Source organism: Carassius auratus, unplaced genomic scaffold (assembly GCF_003368295.1).
Source record: "Carassius auratus strain Wakin unplaced genomic scaffold, ASM336829v1 scaf_tig00025783, whole genome shotgun sequence".
In the NCBI taxonomy this organism is placed as follows: domain Eukaryota; kingdom Metazoa; phylum Chordata; class Actinopteri; order Cypriniformes; family Cyprinidae; genus Carassius; species Carassius auratus.
Window position 1 is genome coordinate 278,819 of NW_020525457.1, and position 19,720 is coordinate 298,538.

Sequence of the window (19,720 nt, forward strand, 5' to 3'; positions counted from 1 at the left end):
TTCATGATTTTATTTTTGTAATGAGGATATTAGACTATTTACAGTATATGCATTCATGGTCTTATAAATGGGTTACTTTATGCTTATGTTTTTTCTTCTAAATTTGGGCTGTAATATAAATCTAATGCTTCTTTGTGAGATTCACTCAAGAGATGCTGGATCCAGACTTAGATTATTACTTTATTATTCAGGTTGAGTAAATATTTTAACAGTGTTTGTACGAATCATCATCATCATCATCATCATCATCATCAGCTGTTCACACAAGACATTCAATAGTGTCATTTACAACAAAACTAAACCACCTACAGCTATAAAAACAACTAAAAATTAATATATAAAAGCAAACAGAAGTCACTCGTTTTAATTCAGGACGAAAGTCACAGCTAGTTTTAAAACAATCTTTTCATGTGTTTTTTTTTTTTTTGTTACAACAGGAGATACAGAATAAGGGCGACTCTCGCAAGAAGTTCATTTAGTCCAAAAAAAAAAATAAAAAATTAATTCTTAATAAGTACGATTTTTCAATATGGCTTTATTTTCATTGCTATTAAACACATTTCTCTCGAGGCGTTTAAAGATGCGATCTGAAACTGGTGAACATGCAGCATAGCAAAGATTCCCGTTAAACACCAGGAGGAAGTCTTTCATTAATTCATTTCCTCGAACAGTAACATCGGATACATTTGCGACGATACATTGTAGTGGTTTATAAAAACAGACGTGTTGAAGATGCTTAACGAGACGCACTTTAAAGTGCACTTCAGCAAGCATTTATTAAAATAATAAAAACGATCTTTAGAGGCTTTAATTAAAAAAAGATTGATACGCTAAATGTGAACATGGTACAAAAACAAATCGATTTCGACCGCGTTATTGCCGGAGAAAAGCTTCCTCACTGGGTTTCAGACTTCTTTTTGTTTTTCTTAAGGAACGACGGGGTATGAAACTTTTTCTTCTTTGACGGGGATTTGTTGGACGATTCGTCGCTGCCCTGATCACCAGCCACGTCTTCCCCTGTAACAGGCTCCTCCCCTTCTGACTTAGGGGCAGAGTCTGTCTTCTCAGGGGCGGGGTCTTCTGCAGGGAGGGCGGAGTCTTCGAAGACATCGTCGGGGGTCAGATCGGGGAGGTTCTGTTTTAAAGTGGCGTCGTCACTCTCGTCTTTAAACGTCTGCTCCTGCCGTGTCTCTGTGGAGGTAACAGGAATCATTTATAAGGAAGTATTTTTAATACATTAATCAAGATTTGTATTGCATTGATTTTGACAGAACAAGACTATAACATTCATCTAATCATTGTTACACCTTAAGTTTAATGCAGTAAACGACAACCAATCAATTCCAGACGTAACAAGAAACTGCAAATATTTGAATGCATTTTAACTTTGGTCACAACTGCTTATAATGCTTTATAACATACATTGCTTTTTGCATTAAAACTGAAAAATACTTTTTTTTTTTACTTTCTCTTATGATTAAAAAAAATTACATTAAAATTTCTAAAAATTACTAATTTTCTATAAAAAAAATTTCAAGTAAATATTACGTTTTTTTTTTTTTTTACATTTTATTTAAAACAACTTAAAACTATTTAAATCTGTCATATTACATCAAAGCAAAACTTGTTCAAATCAGTCAGTTAAATGTTATTTTATGGATTTCTATTTATTTGTTACATTTATTAATCTCCTCCTTGTATGAATTTATGTGGTTGTGGTTTTTTATTTGAAATTATACAAATTTAAAATGTTATTTTATGGAATTCTATCTATTTAAAAAAAGTCATAACATTCTATTGACCTCCTCCTTATGTGACTAATTTTTATTTACTTTTTTTGTCTTCTTTTGAGTGGTGACTACTGAAAAGTAAAATTAACTAATAATGTAAAACTCTATACGATTAACATCCAATCAAATCTGGATAAAAATCATTCACATTATACAAGCTAAATGTGTTTCGTGCCGTTTGCGGAGTACATCTCTACTGGAGCGGAGCGGATCATCCCTCACAACAGATGAAGCCCAGAGGAACATGACAGAAGATGAGAGTTCGACAGCAGAGGAGTGAGCTGAAGGCGTGCAGCGGGACAGAAGAATCAAGCGTGTGTGTGTGTGTGTGTGTGTGTGAGAGGTGGGGTACTTACTATGGTAACAGGTACTCTTTTGCATTTCCATCTCCTGATTGTGATGCAGCCACGAAGAAGAAAAAGCACAAGTAGAGAGAGAATGAATGTCTATGCAGATCAAATCAAAGCCACTGCGTTAAATTAGAAAGAAACTAACAGAAACCCTGAAGAGAGACACAGAGCACTGGAAGTAAAGAACGGTGCTGAGCCATTCTTAAAGACCCCAGAGAAATGAGCATGAAGAATGAACGAGGACATTTAAGACTGACGATGCATTTCTGAGAACGGATTACACCTGAATTAAAGAAAAAATTATATTCAATTTAACTGTTTTACAGTTTTTTTTTTTAAAAGGCATATAATATAAATATATATTATTGGCCTATTATTATTAAAATAATTCTCATTAATTATTGGCATCAATGTCAAAAAGGTGAAAATGTTGGTGCATACCCAGATATAAAGCACTGTTTATTATATAATCTCAACATAACAGCTCCTATTTTGATCAAATGGGTGTAATCCACAGTAATAAAGACCAAGAGGGTAGAATAAAACCGAAAATAAAAATTTGATTCCTAAAAAAAAAAAAAAAATTAACTTTTTTTTTTTTTTACCCGAGCTTTAAAATTATTCTTAAGAATATATATATTTTTTGTCATTTATCTTCCATTAAAATCAGCTGTCATGCTAACATCAGTGTCAAGCCAGATTCTTGTATAATTATGAGGGTAAACAAAAACAAGACATGAATGCATACCCTTTGGTCTGTTATTACACACAGTGATAAATGTCTAAAAGTGTTAAGTACCGAACAGAGACACACATCAGGCATTAGTGTGGGCTCGTACCTTCCTCCACACGCACAGGTGAGCTCAGAGCATTCTCCTCTTCAGTCTCCGGTGTCTGATCTACAGAGAACACAAGCATCTTTACAGATCAGAAACCTGCTCAAATACACCCATCTGGCTTCAAAACACCAGAAACATTTCAAGGAAGTTAGGGACATGCTGCAAAAGTGGATAATACCAAAGCCCTCATAGACACGGAGTGAAGGGGAAGAAAACCAGTGCAATGCATGTGAATATGATCAAATGTGTCAAACTGAGCCGAGTAATGCACTCTTTCAGGAGACAGAAGCATAAACACTGATCAAATATATCAGAAATGATTCAATACAGATCTGATAACATCTAACTCAATCACCATGAACTAAACCCCAAAAAACTAACAAACATTTTATTTCAGTTAGTTGCCAGGGCCACATTTACATAAAAAAAAAAAAAAAGAATAAAAAAAATACATTTAATAAATTATAGAAACATAAAATTATTAAAATAAACTAAATTAGAAAAATTAAATAATAATATATAAATAATATATGTGTATGTGTGTGTAAAACCAAAATGACAAACACATAAAATGATTAAAACCAAGTAAAATCGATAATTTAAAAATAAACACTAATTTAAAGTATTAATAAAAATATTAAGATACTAAAAACAATAAAATGAAAATAGATCCAGAAACCATTATAGTATACTGATGATACTTAAAATTGACAAACAAAAAAAAAATTAACAAAAATAAACAAAATGATTAGAAATTCAATACAATTAAAAATGTATGATATAAATTTAATACCAAAGTATATTAATGATAGAAGAAAAACAACTTTCTGAATAAATTATATAAATTTGATTCTTTCCGATTTAATAAATCATATGATAACAGTATATTATAGTTTATTGATATAACCTTATAACAGTAATGTTTCATTGCATTATAAAGTAAAAAGGAAAACCACCGAAGCACCATGAAACAGAGAAACAGTTTCACCAACAGCACATCCACATTGAGTCGAAAACGGTTCAGATTCAGAGACGCTCCAGACAGGTTTAATAAAGAGCATCAATCCCACTTCAGAGGACAGCGAGGAGCCCGCGGGGGAGCTTCAGTGCAGGACCGAGACTGTAGTGGGTGGGATGGATACAGACAGGCGTACTGGACCACCACGGTTCGAAACCAGGGACAGCGAGAGGCAGGAAGAAAGACAGAGCCCAGTGAAGTGAGAGTGATCCAAGAGAGAGCTGCTTCCACAGGAGATACCTGCAGACGGCTCACACTCATCACAGCCCAGAGCTCGGAGCACGGCCGAGTGGAACTCCTTGTGAGGGGATGCTGGAGGATCTACAGGGCTGTCCCGACCCGACCCGGTCCCCCGGCTGGGGATTGTGGAGGGCGGGGGGGTCGCAGTGGCCTGTGGATCATCGTTGTCCTGTGTGGATGTGACGACTGGAGTCTGGACTCCTTCGACCTGTGCTGAATGCAGTACAACAGTTTCTCTCCAGACCAGAGGAGGGCGCTGGAGGACTGCGCAGGATTCACGCACAATATATCCAAAGCTTGGCACAAAAAGCTCATTTGTTTGGCCAAGGTTACTTGTGCTCATACAATTGCTCAGATTTAAAAAAAATAATAATTATCATCATAAAATATTAAATAAGTTTTTTTTATTTTATTTATATAAATATATTTTTTCTCAGCAAGGATGCATTACATTCATGCACACATATAATATTACAGAAGCTTTCTATTTTTAAATAAATGTTGTTCTTTTGAACTTTCTATTCATCTGTGAATCCTGAAAGATAAAGTGTATCACGGTTTCAACAGAAACATAACTGTGTTCAACACTGATAATAATCAGAAATGTTTCTCAAGCAGTAAATCATCATATTATTCTGATTTCTGAAGATCATGTGACACTGAAGACTGGAGGAATGATGCTGAAAATACAGCGGAGCATCACAGAAATAAATTACACTTTAACACAGATTCACACAGAAAACTGTTTTTTCAAATTGTAATAATATTTCACATTTTAACTGTATTTTTGATCAAATAAGTGCACCCTTGGTGAGCAATAAATAAACTTTTGAGGATGCATATAAACATATATATCTCATCACAGCTCATTATTTGCATCCGCATCAGTTTCTGTGAGGAGAAGTGTGTTGATTGGACAGTATTTGTGTGCTTTTACCTTCTGTTCCTCTCTGTTTGAGCTCCACTTCTTTGCGATACTCGTCCAGCTCCTGGTCTGTGAGCTTGTTGAAGGGGTTGGGTCCAGTTTTACTGACCACGACGCGAGGCTGGTACTCCTTCTCAATGATGGCTTTAGACGCGGTCACTAGCTCCCCCTGCAGGACAACAGAGGATAGAGACAAGCACAGGTTCAGCGGTGTACATTCACAACAAAAGATCAAGAGTTAAAGAGTTCAACAGGGTGTCATCCAATAAGAGGCTGGACCTGACGCACACTTAAATCTGTATTCACCTTTTATTATAAAACTATTGTTATTTCTGCTGGAACGCAAAATCCCAGCACAGACCTTATTAAAAAAAATTATAATAAAATAAAAATAAATAAACAAACACTTTTAACTTGTTTTAAAAAAATAACAAATATTTTTAGGGGGAAAATCAACAAAGGAAAAATAACTTCCAGAACTACTAAAAATAAATTAATAATTAATTACTTTTAATAAAACTCAAGATGGTAATACATTGGCAGCTAGAGTCAGCAAACATCATGAGACATGCAGAATTATTATTATTGCATGTGTTAAGAGTAATTTCACAACAGTATCATCCTGTTAAGTTTCGACTATAATCAATGAATCCAACAAAACGGAAGAAAAAGGGCAAACATGGCACTGCAAACCAATCAAAATGAATGAAAATGGACCCAGCTGTGGCTTACTGGTCGTGTGCTGTTCTCACGTCCCATAGAGTCACTCTCTGGGGTCAAGAGACACAGTTCAAGGTTTACACACACGAGAACAGAACGTGCTGGATCTAATGGGAAGAGGAGAAGTGTGCGGACTCACCTGGACATAGGAGCGGTCAACTACGGCACCTGTGAGCACCTGCGACTGTGGACCTGCCGTCTTTTTGTCCTGCAGGTTCTGCTCACGGATCTGAGGACGGAAAAAAACACGGTCAATACAATTAGAGAAATAGTTCATTCAGAAATTAGAGTTTGCTGAAAATGTTTTGATATTTGGAGAAATGTAGCATTGCATCATTAAAAAAATAAAAAAAATCAAGCCACTTATTAGTTTAGATCTGTTTAAACGCTGCTTGATTTCTCTCCGGATTCAGACCAGAACACTTTTTCACTGGAGGAAGTGTTATTATGATTATAGACTCTATGTGTTTGAGTTAAAATCATCTTAATGCTGGATGTGTTTCAGGTTTTGTCTTCTCCAGATGTTCACTGATGGACTGGAGTGCTGTGGATTATTGTGATGTTTTTATCAGACTCTCATTCTGACGGCACCCATTCACTGCAGAGCATCCATTGATGAGACACTGATGCAATGCTACATTCCTACATTTCTGGGAGAACCATTCCTGTGTTGTCGTCAGTGAAATGTCTTAAATCTACACGATACCTTGTTGCGCATCTCTTGCACCTCTTTGGGGTTGGTGTTCAGCGGGACGAACTGATTGGCCACAGCAGCCTGCCGGAGACTGTCCTCCTTAGTCCACTGAAATCATCAAAGCAGAGACATTAAAAATCAACCAAAACTAAAGAAAACCTCAAATAAAAACTCAAATTAAAAATACAAATGGTGCAATCATGCCTCTCAAACACAAACATAACTGGTCGATTATAATAGTCCACTGAGCAACGCACCAATGATGATGTACACTTTGCTTCGGGTAATTTAAAAACTCCTCGTGCGTCACAATAACACACAAATTATGAATTCAAAAAGTCAAATTCTTATCTTAAGATAAACTTAATATTACACCACTTGGAATCTGTATGTATTGCCAATCACCACATTATAAATTTGATTATACATCTCTATAATCTATATTTAACATCAGTGAAATAGCAGCCACTATCCTCATCATCATTGATACTGCTGTTGGGCGTATAGTAAGGAGAGAAAAGGCTAAAAGAAAAGAAAGAAAAGAGCACAGATAGAGAACAACAGAATATTTAAGAGGATGATGGGTCATGAGGGAGGAGGGTGTGAGGTGGAGATAGAAGCTGTTCTCGTGATTAGAAAACCCCTTCAGCTAGTGTAACAGGACCACACCACAGACTGTATGAAAACATGGACGTAGTGTCCGTGACGGCACCCATAGGTTTCCAAAGAGAGTTTTTTAAACCAAAAGTGGGCGGAACAGGGCGGAGCCATCTTGGCGGCACGTCACCGTGCGTCAAAAATAGGCAAAAAGGCGGGAGCTAGTTCATGAAGCCACTCCCACCTAGCAATCCACCTGTCACTCAAGTGGCCACGCCCTTAACAATGCAGAACTTTAAGGCTTAATATAATTAAACGGATGAGTTATTAAAAAAATTCACCCCACTCACAGTTGTAATGAAGGGCAAAATTAACTATTTAGACCAAAATATGTTTTTGCACCAAGCTGTAAACATGTTTTTTCCTGCTGTAAAGTTGGGTATTTTAACATGGGGAGTCTATGGGATTGACTCTCTTTTGCAGCCAGCCTCAAGCGGCCGGCCGATGAATTACAGTTTCAGTCACTTCTGTGCACACACACACACACACACACACACACAGGTTTCATCTTAAAGTTTGAGAGGTTTCCTCAAAGCTCTGATGCATGGAGTTAATGGACTTTAAATTTCAAAGAGATGTCCAGATGGTCAGCAAGTACTAAATATTTTCAAAGCGAAGCTAGTTGGCGTTTGGTCTGGGTAAGAACAGCATGAGTTACTTGCCTTAACCAAAATGATATAAAGCTTTAATCACGGAACCAAAAGTGATGGAGAAACGGGGCACATGGGATGAACAGGTAAACATGAAATACTCACTGATCACGATTAGAGCCCCACAACACAACACGCTCTCCCCAAACTAGAGACAATCGTTCGGAGAGTTAACAACCACTCATCAACCAAGGCTTCTCCTTTTGTTTTTTGGATCATGATTTTGACATTTGAAAGTTATAACACACTCATGCACGGGAAGAGTTCAAGAAAATGCCAATCCAATTCAGGAGAAAGACCAGGAAACTCATTACACAAAGAACTGAAATTAAAGTAGTTTTGAAGCAGTTAAAGGAAAGAACATGGAGTCATCAAAAGCCAAGCAACAGCGTAAGCAGACAAGAAAAACCTGCCGTCTCTGATATTTCCTTAAAATCTGATTTAGTTATTCTCTTGGCAGTATTTTAATATAAAACACTACATCTAGAGATTATTATCTTCAATAAATATAGTCATATCAATATGCTAAATTCACTCAAAAGCTTTCCGATGCTTCTGAAGCGAGACATGAAGACTGGCTTTTACTAAAAAGCATAAAAGTCTGTACTGTAAGTCTAAAAAAAAAAAAAAAGCTGAAAAAGCTTCAAATGGAGTTAACACATCCATTAAAACGCTTACAAAAGATGCGAAATAAAGCAATAACTGAAACAAGCAACAACAGAAACGGGGGGGTAACCAATAGCAGCTGCTGAAGGGATTAGCCACACCCACTTTACACATGCCACGCCCTCCTGGTCCTCCAGGGGAACACCCACAATGCATCTGATCAACCATGCAACACAGCATGCACTGAGCAGCTGGAAAGAACCCCGACACGGTCTGTTTCGGTCAATTTTGATATTTTGGCTGTTCACAACTGGTCCAAGATACACTTTTATGTTTTCGGTTTATATCACTTTATCTGTGTGCATCTGTAGATTTCAATTTCAGTGTTTTCTTTCTCCAGTCTAGTAACACTTACACCAAACTTTACAGTTGTACTCCTATATCTTTGTTCTGAAGGTTTTTACTGAAGGGATTTTTTTTTCTTTTCTTTTGGCTCGACAGTATTTTCTGATTCATGTAATGATGAAAAAAGCTAAATCCAAAATCCCCTCAATAAACAGCTTCAACTAATAACTCAACAAATTTAAATGAACCTGGCTTTATCCAATCCTCAGATTTCTGTTATGGAAATTAATGCAAATTAGAGAATATTTCATTAGATAATGCCTAATTTGTGTTGCATATTTAAAAACTGCATTTCTATTAAAATACTATTACAGTTTTTAATAATATTTATAATTAATATTTTGTGTTTTCATTATAATTTTAGCAATCTTTTTGTGCATTTTGTCATTTTTAATAGTTTTTTTTAAATATATCTTTATATTTTTATTAATTTTTATGTTCGTTATAGTAGCTTCGAGAAATGTCAACCAGCTAAAATAAAATATTTTCAAGTTTTTTTAAATAGTTTATTTTAAATGTGACTTATTTCAAGCAACGTATTTTTTTTTTTTGCCAACTATAATAACCCACGATGGTGTTATCCATTCATTTTTTAAATAAGGTTAATTAAGAGTAAATTAAAGGTAAATAAATGTTAGCTCTGCCTTAAGAAATCAGCCGCCCAAAACACTGGAGAGGAAGAAAAACACACCCGAAACTCCATAAATGAGTGTTTTGTGTGCCTCGGTGTCGGGGTGCTAACCAGCTGCCCTCGCTAGCTCTGTAGCGCTACGTTTCTGAACTATGAACAATAAGGTTGGCACAGACCAAGCAGTTGGTAATACAGCTTGGCACGCAGACACCGGACGAGAGAGACTGCAGCAAGGGTTTGACGTGATCGTGTGTAATGTTCGTCCACACCTTAGTCTTCGCCTTGGGCTAGCGCTGCCCTCCTGCCCCTCTTCTGCAGATTCGGAGGCTAGCCAGCGAGTCTTGTCCCGCGGCTGCCGCTGGAAGCTGTGCTTTAACGGGGAGCGCACACCCGAGTCACTGTCCTCGGCGTACGAGTAACCCGTGGCTGAAGGGGGAGTCTCAACATCACTGTACTTCTTTGCTTTATCACGCAGCGCAGGGCAGCGGTACGGATAACCCGTCCTGTATCCCTGCGGAGAGAAACGCACGTCACGTGTCGAATCAAACACAGAGAGAAGAGTCTGACCTCTGACCTACCAGATTATCCAGCATCCTCATCATAGCCTCAAACTCCTGCTCCCCGATCTGCCACTTGGGGTGTGAGCTGGACCCGTCCCCGAGCGGCTCGAGGTGCAGAGGACGGGATTTATACTTGCTCGGGTCCAACATTATTAGGTTGTTAGGACCTCCTGCACTGGCGAGGGTGCGCACCTGTAATATCAGACCACAAAACATTAGCATCCAGCTACACAACTTCAGCTCGACTCAAATCGTTCCTGATTGTGATCAAGTAAAGGTCAGAATAAGGTCAGTGATATCTCCAGATGAACTCTTCCTGGACGGAAGCAGCTCAGCTTTACTTGATTCTCCATCAATCATGTTTATAGAGTATGTTTAAGTGGAGGGTTACCTGAATCTCGCAGGCTGTGACCAGGTTGTGAATGTAGTAAAACGCCTCTTCGACCGTTTCCCCGACAGACACCAGACCGTGATTCCTCAAAATCAACACCTGAACACACAAACCATTATAAATTCTAACTAAATATACTCAACCTCTTTAATATCCAGTCTGTTTTCACAGTGATGATCACACCTTTTTGAGTTTGTTTTGGACATGCATTTGATTCATCACTTTCTGGCATTGTGTTTTAACATCAGATGTGTATTTGTGGTACCTTGCTCTTGGGTCCCAGGTTCTTCTGTATGAGGACGCTCTCCTCCTCGTCCACCAGGATACCGTGGTAATCGTGGTATGAAACCTCGCCCAGAGACAGAGCCTCGGGGGAGATGGGCAGCAGACCACACTTCATTGCAGACACCTGGAACGCAGAATATTAAACTCTTAATATGACTAAATCAGACGAAATTAAAATAAAACATCAAATGTTGCACTTAAATAAATGCAGTTTGTACTATTTATGCTCTTATTTTATTGAATATAATATTTCACAGTTTAATATTTCGAGGTGCATTTGATTTCTCATGTCATTTTAATGAACTTTAAAATCAATAAAAAGAAATAAAATGAAATGATAGCATAAATTAAAAGTGCAAAATGCATTTATTTCATTGCAAAATTTATGGCCTCAATTTTTTTTTTATTGCAACATTTCCTATAATATTTAATAATTTAACTACTGTATTTTGAGGCAAATTTTGTCTTATTTCATATTAATAAAGTTTAATAAATTATTAATTAAAATACATGTTTAAATAAATAGTGCAAACTTTATTTATTGCAAATTTATTTATATTCTTATTTCATTGTATTTTATTTAAATATACATTTTATATATATTTAATACATTAATTTTATTATTTTGATGTGCATTTTTTCGATGTCTCATTTGATTTTAATGAACTTTAATAAATTCATGAATAAATACATTTTGCACTATTTATTTATTATATATAATATTTCATAATTTAATTTTGTCCACTAATACACGTCTGTTAAATAATAAATGTATAAAAAAAGTAATTCTGTTAGTTGCCAAGGCAAAATTTCTAACTTCTGTTAAGTTTAAGTTGAATTACTAAGGTAACTAAAATATAACAGTAAAATAATGACAAAAACTGAAAAAAATTTAAGATTAAAATTAAAAATAGAAAAACTATTTCAAAATATTTAATGTCTAATTTTGATAAACTTAATTTAATAAATGCGCTCATTTCATTGTATTTTTATTCATTCATTCATTCATTAATTTGTTTATCAATCCAAAATGAGACAAAATACACCTCAAAATATAATAACAGACAAAAGTACATTATTAAATATTTTAAAGTGTATTTGAAAATCTGGAATCTGAGGGAGCATAAAAATCTAAATATTGAGAAAATCATCTTAAGAGTAGTTCAAATGAAGTCTTAGCAATGCATATAACAAATAAAAAATTAAGTTTTGATGTATTTACGGTAAAAATATATTCATGGAATATATAAATTATGCCCCATACAATGTTTTTTTTGGCTATTGCTACAAATATAATATTATAAAATGTAAATGATGATATAATTGTTACCGCGGCGCCAGCGGCTGTGTGGATGTGCACGATGCACTTGACGTCGGGTCGAGCAGCGTAGATGGAGGAGTGGAGGGTGAATCCGGCCTGATTTACTCCCAGATTAGTGCTGCCTCGGTCCACGATCTCCCCCTGCAGGTCAACCTTCACCTGAGGACACACAATCCTGCTCAATACAGAAGAAACACACTGCAGGATAATATCTGTCAGTGTTTATCATCTGATCCCCTGAGGAAACTGAAGGCCGGGTTACCAAACTGGAGGCAGTGACTTCACTGTACAGAAGCCCGAAAGGGACAATCAGAAAACGCTCCTGTTCAGAGTTGAGCCGGACCTGAGGAGACACAGGAAGAGAGGTTTGACTGGAGTTCTCACATGTAACGTGTATGTATTTGTGACCCGCTCACCGTCAGGTGGTTGTAGATGAGCTGAGACCAGCTGAAGAGGTCGGTCAGGCGGTAAAACGCAGCGAGTTTACAGCGCAAGAGCTTCTCTCCTTTCTCATAAGCGATGGAGTCTGAACCTCTCAGATCATTCACTGGAGTCACCATCCCCAAACCTGAACACACACACAAACACAGAGAGAGAGAGAGAGAAACACACACACACACACAGAGACACACAGACACACAAGCGCGCACAAACACACACACACACACACACACATCTGTTGGAGCTGCAGTGCCATTTGAACATTAACAAAAAAATAATACAAAAAATATTTAAAATTAAATTAATAAAATAAATTAAATGATATACTGGTGTAGAGTTTTTTTTTTTTAAAGACTAAAGGTTTTATCATTAATTCAAACTTAAACCCTAAAAATAAAATGTATAATAAAAAAATGTAAAAAATTATTTCTGTTAGTTACAAAGACAATATTTCTAACTCAGAAAATAAAATTTTTTTAAATACAGATTAAAATGAAAATAGACTTACTCAATATTTTATATTAGGGCTGTTTTGCCATTTATTATAATTATAAAAGTAAACAAAAAATGTAACCTTTTTTTTAGTTAAGCAAATTTAGAATTTCTAATTTTCATTAAGTTTAACTTGAACAACAATATATTTTTAAAATGTATATTTCAATCTAGTATTTTAAAATCACATTAAAAAAATTAATTAAACAAAAACTAAAAATAACTAAAATAAAAATGGAAGTTTATACACACATACATACATATATACACATACATATACATATATATATACACATACATATATATATATATATATATATATATATATATATAAACTATTATAGTATATTAATGATAGTAAATATAGTAGCCATAAAACACACACACAATATATACATTTATATATAATATTTAATGGTTACATCTTTCTCTCTTCTAATTATATTCTTTATCACAAACTGACACTATTTATTTACTGCTTGTTTTCTTTTAAAAAATCTAGCTTCTCTAATCTTTTTGTATTCTATCTACTTGTTTTCTTTTTATTTATTATACAATTAACAAAAAGGTCTCCAACACTAGCTTGCTTTATTCCTTTTCTTTTCAGTTTTCTATCTGTTCTTTTGTTATTATATGATTTAAATCCTTGCTGTGTGTGCGGTGTTGCACACTCACTCATGTTGAGGGCCGCCATGCCTCCCTGGGGGGCCGCGGGGTACATGGGGGGGGCACTGGTGCTCATGAAGTCAGCGATCTGCTGCAGAGCCAGTAAACTGGTGGGGGTCTTCCCCTTCTTCATCTGATCCTGGATCAGAGACTCCAGCTCGTCACAGAACGCCTGAGACACACAATCACAATCACAACCAGAACCACACGTGTGTGTGTGTGTGTGTGTGTGTGTGTCTGTGACTGTGTGTGTGTGTGTGTGTGCTCTCACGGGACTCTGCAGGATCATGGAGACTCTCTTGCGCTGCTCCATCATGTTGAAGTCCTGCCGCAGGTCTGGTGCCATGTTCCTCTCTCTCTGGTACTCCGGGCTGCTCTCGTCCACACGGTCGAAGTAGCGCTCCTTATGAGGGGGGTTAGTGGGCGGGGGGGCCGTCACCACCCCTGCTCCAGAGTCTCCGTTCATCACACCCCTGCAGCACAGGTCAAAGGTCAGCAGGGATTTTGCATACTTCAGCTATGCACTAAAAACTTCAGTTGTGATGCAAAACGCATATAATCTGATGCTCATTTGATTTTGAAGTGAAATTTGATCCGGATGTGAGACTGAAGCACTTTAAAACAGTTTAACGGCATGAGAGACAGAACACTGCACAGCGAGTGGTTATAACGGCCCGTTTACTGTCGAGCGCTCTGGACATAATGCACTTTCTCCATCCATTGAGCAGAGTCGTTGGGGGGGGGATTCTGATAAAAAAAAAAAAACGTTGATTTTAAAATGCAATTAAATTGCTGAATAATTTGTTGACATTTTTGTGAATATATATAAATCAGACTATAATACTTAAAAAGCAATACTGAATAAAAAATTACTAATAACTATTTTTTTTTTTTGCTTTTTCTTAAATGAGCAATTTTGACAAATATTACTGCAGTACAGTAGCATGTCTTTTGTGAAATATTTATAAAATGGATATATATATTAATAATAAATCAACATCATTTATCATCAATAATCATCATATTTTATTTTACAGTACAACTACAGCAAAATTACAAGACTAATATTTAAATGTTGTCTCTTTTTAAAAGGTTAAATTAGCTTTAATTTTGGTGAAAACTGCAGGATGCCCTTACAGTGTCTCTTTGGTTTGGTTTATAGACATTTCTCCGTACAAGTTTATGTCACGTCTTCATACACACTTTTCGGTTGATTTTAGCATTAGTTTAGTAAACAGATCAGTTAAAGCAATGCTTTTGTTTCTTTGCCTGAAATTGCCAGAAATGGACAGAGATGGAAAAGGAAACTTTTGATGCATCCCTAAATAAAATACGACAGACAGAAATTATGTTTATAGCTCAGAGGTTTATTTTAGCGTTACATTAAGCTCGGCACATGTTTCAAGGGCACAGAGATGCAGTTGCTATGGAAACAAAACATGTTTCCGTGGAAACCGGGAGGATTATGTAACAGTATTCGGTCACTTGTGTCATGTTTTCTGCCCACTCACTGAAACATGAACGGGAAGATCTGCTTCTTCAACATCTATGGTTTTAATATCTCTGACTTCTTACGGCTTCTCAGCTTCTGAGGTCACTTTGGGTTTCAGGTCAACAAGTTAAAAGTCTAAACGGATGTGTATTATCCTTAAAATTCCTACAAATGCCAAGGAGAGAATGAGAAATGGTGTACGCCGTTTACTCAAAAGTGATTTCTCACCAAAAAAATGATTTCTCACCAGGGTTATTATGGTTAAAAATAAATAGTGTTATTTAAATTTAACTGAAATAATATAAAATGACAATTTTAGCCGAGGGCAAAATTTCTTAAAGTTTAGCTTAAAGTACAAAATAATAACTAAGACAAATAAAAAAATCTAAATTAATAATATGTAATTCTGGGATCTGGTAGAGCTTGTGTGTCTGGTGAATGTTCACCAGAGTTCAGCGGCATGTGTGTGTGTCTTATCACCAACTCATGAGGAACTTCCTCATTGACCTAGTTTTCAGAAGAGAAGTGTGTGAATTATCTCAGCCGTAACACTACACAGATGTGAGGGAGGGTGTGGAGCAGCGCGTGTGTGTGTGTGTGTGTGTTTCTGTAAGATCGAGCTGCTGCACGAGTGTTTATGTTGGTGCGATCTTAAGTGAAATGCTTGGAAAGTGACGTTAAGTTTTAAAATTCAAAGATTTAGATTTACAGTCTATAGTCAAATAATCAAAATTTACCTCAAGCCAGACATCAATCCTCTAAAATACCTAATTAAAACTTACATTCATCAGCCCAGAGATTTACTTTATTCATACCCCAAGGTTAAAATTCACTTTATAGCAAAACATAACATAAGAAATGCATGCAAAAATATATGTATAATACTAATAATAATATCAGAGAAAAAAAAATCTACAAAATATAATTATCACGTTATTTTTTGTAAAAATAAAAATAAATAACCTGTATAATATATCCAAGTTTAACAAAATAACATATAATAATAATATAATATATTTTATAATTATAATGCCAAAATAAATTGACTGCTATAAATTAGAGACACTAAAGTTGTGCAGAAAATCATAAAAATTTCAGCCAATGCAGTTTTGTTTAGTGTAACTTAAAATAACTAAAACTGAAATAAACTAAATTCAAAAAATTACAATATTTAGAAAATAGCTCTGTTATTCACAGGTAACACCCTTCAAAATAAAAAATAACCCATTTGAAACACTCAACATATCGCGGTCAACAATAAATGTACCTATTTATATAAATCAAAATATGCATGATATTTTATGCATGATATTCTTTCTTTATGAATTTTGTGGGTTTTTTTTTTTTTACTGCACATACAATTCTGTCTTAGACTTTGCCAAACGAAAGCATCCTACAGCAGCACAATCGCATTTCTAATAGCTTTTGTGTATAGATCATGCTTCAGAATGCTGTCTATGGAAGCTCAACCTTTGGAACAAAATCGTGTTTTACTGTAGATGTTTTCAGATGATTTACACTGTGCAAAACAACAAGAACACACACAAGACTGTGTTGCACACAGCTGCTCATGCAACAGAAAATATTTCCTCTTTAAAGCAACAGGCCACTGCATGCATGAACATCTGATTGACAGAAGAGGAGGAGAGAGAGAAAAAGAGATAAAAATGAGAAACACATTTTCATCTCTCCCGAGGTTTGACGGAGAGAGAGAAAGAGAAAAATCACACTCAATCCAGGGGTTTCAACATCAAAATAGTTGATAAACCTGATCATTGACTCTTTATTAAATGAGTCATGTTCTAATCATTGACATATGTCCATTATACATTAACACACTAAGTTTCAACAACTTCTGACAACTGTAAAGATATTACAGAACTACTACTTGACAGAAGAAAGCAGGTTTTACACCCATTAGCTGTAGATCTGTAATGGCCTTATGGAAAAACAAGCAGACAGACGTTTCAGTCTTTCTCTTTCTCTGAGTGACAGACTGTCAAGACACCAGTGAATATCTGTGATTAGAGCAAACACACACACACACACAACACACACACACATCTCACAACACAACAGACCTAACGATAACTAGTGATGAACCGATATATCGGTCAGGCATGGATGGTCACTTGGTGTCAGTTCCAAGAGGATGGAGTGCATTTTCATGCCACAAAACTTCCTGGTATGAACTAAAGCAAGGGTTTTCAAAGTGGGGTCACAAGGGAGTGAGCCTATTATTGTTAACATATCATATCATTATATTACATATTACAAATATCACTTTAAAACAAATCAAACTGCCAGAAAACAGTCGACTATCTTTCTGAAGTCAGAGAAATGCGAAGAGATTTCTACAATTTGCAGAATACAAAATACTCGCACCTTTGAAAGTGACAAATGCAAAGATTTTATTTGCATTCGTGCGCGTGCACGGCTGTAGTGACCCTTGCGGGTGCGCGCACTCTTTCTACACCTAATAAGCGTTAATCTAGGGTGACAATCGTGTCAGAAAACGCTCGAGTAACCTTAAAATCATGATAAATGTCCAAACATACACGACAAACAGGTTCGTCCTGCGGAAAGCGAGCGCGCTACTAGCGTTCAGGCCGCGCTACTAAAGCCCTCAGGAGAATAATCCAGAAAGAAAGAGAATTAGAAATTAAAACTTACGCTTTTTTGGGTCTAGATGCGCGGTTGGAGTGGACAGCAACTCGGGAACAGACGGGTAGCTCGAGGTTTTTCTCCGTTAGCAGGATTTTGTCCGCTGTTTCTGTCTGCAGGCAGCCGTTTGTTTCTGTACGCGTCTCACAGACTGGGGAGCGCCGCCCACCGCTCGCTGAGGTGAAGAGGCTTCTGATTGGTCAGCGTCACACGAGCTCGCGCCCACTTCACGAAACAGCCTTTGATGTGAGCCGCCCACATCAGCGATGGGCGGGGCCTGTCCGTCCGCTCAAAAACAGCGAGCTATTAGTGTTTAGTTTAAATCTATTTATTTTTTAAATCTATAATGCTTATAGTTTGAACCTGTATATTTTGTAATGTACATGCATATATAATTATGCAATCATTAAAATAATAAAATTAATGTGCATGCTGCAATGAATGTAGTAGTAGTAAAGCAGTTTTTATATTTTTTTATATTTGATATATTAGTTTAATGTTTTATATATAGGCCTAACTCAAAAAAAATTGTAATGTGAAAAATGCATGGCACTAGCAAAAGGTCATCAAGGTCATTTAAAGTGATAAAATGTATAACTTAAATGCAATGTAATTCAGTTTAAATTTACAGTTAGTCATTTAGCAGATGTTTTAATCCAAAGCGGTTTAGAAATGAGGACATTAAAACAATCAAATCCAACAAAAGGGTATTAATATGTAACTGCCGTGACAAGTCTCAGTTAGTCTAACACTGTACAAGTAGCAAGGTATTTTCTTTAAATAATAAATAAGAATAAAACAAGTCAAAAGAATTGAAACAATAATAGAAAATGATGGTGTAAGATACTTATTTTTTATAATAAATAAATAAAAAGCAATAAGATTACTTATTAAGAGAATATAGCATTAGAGGCTCTTACTAACTCTAGAAAGAGTTTTTAGAGTTAGAATAGAGAGCTATTTATTTATATATATTTTTAAAGAAGATTTAAGGTTTGTCATTTCTCAAACTAACCACATGAGGTCGCCAGTTACACTACTTTATTAACAGTAAATTATTAATTTCACTTGTGGTCATTAGTCGTCTTGTATAGATTTTAAATGTTTTAAGATCTAAAATGTTCTGGTAAAAACAAGGTTGACCATGTATATACTAATGTGACTGGTGCCTACAAAGTCACATCCCTCACCCACCTGGGTCAGTCTTTGTTCCTGCTCCCGAAGTATACCGTGTTCGTCAAATGTCTGAAATCTACAATAAGAACAGTTAAAATCTGGCTGGAAGGTGCTGACTCCACTCTCGTCAATCAATTGTGGCAAGGCATACAAACTATCACAGACTACAAAACACTCAGCCAGCTTGGAATCAGCACATCCATCTGCAACTGGATTCTAGATTTCCTTACTAACAGACCTCAGTTTGTTGAATTAGATAACCTCTCCTCCTCCATCATCACCCTGAACACCGGTGTGCCACAGGGCTATGTACTGAGCCCTCTCCTGTACCTGTACTCCCTCTTCACCCATGACTGCATTCCTGTTTAAGGCTCCAACACCATAATCAAATTCGCAGATGACATCACGGTGATGACATCATACTCTGCTTAATACTGTATATAGCAACTCCACTGTACATCACTGTCAATCATAGCTTCACTTACTCTACACTTATATGTATATACAACACTATATCCTTGCACTTCTGGTTAAATGCCAAATGCATTTTATTAGCTCTGTACTTGTATTCTTCATAATGACAATAAAGTTGAATCTAATATTGTAGTTAATGGATGACTGTTTGAATTATTATGCCATTTATACACACAGGTTCCTAGACTTCATTCGGCTCTTGTGCCTCAGGGATGGTTACGGTTAATAAGTTT

The 19,720-nt window shown here is 36.0% G+C and overlaps 1 pseudogene; it reads right to left on the reverse strand.

Moving 5' to 3' along the window:
• Positions 1-389: 389 nt before the first annotated feature.
• On the reverse strand, positions 390-18,013 carry LOC113078464 (alpha-adducin-like; annotated as a pseudogene).
• Between the last annotated feature and the right edge of the window lie 1,707 nt (positions 18,014-19,720).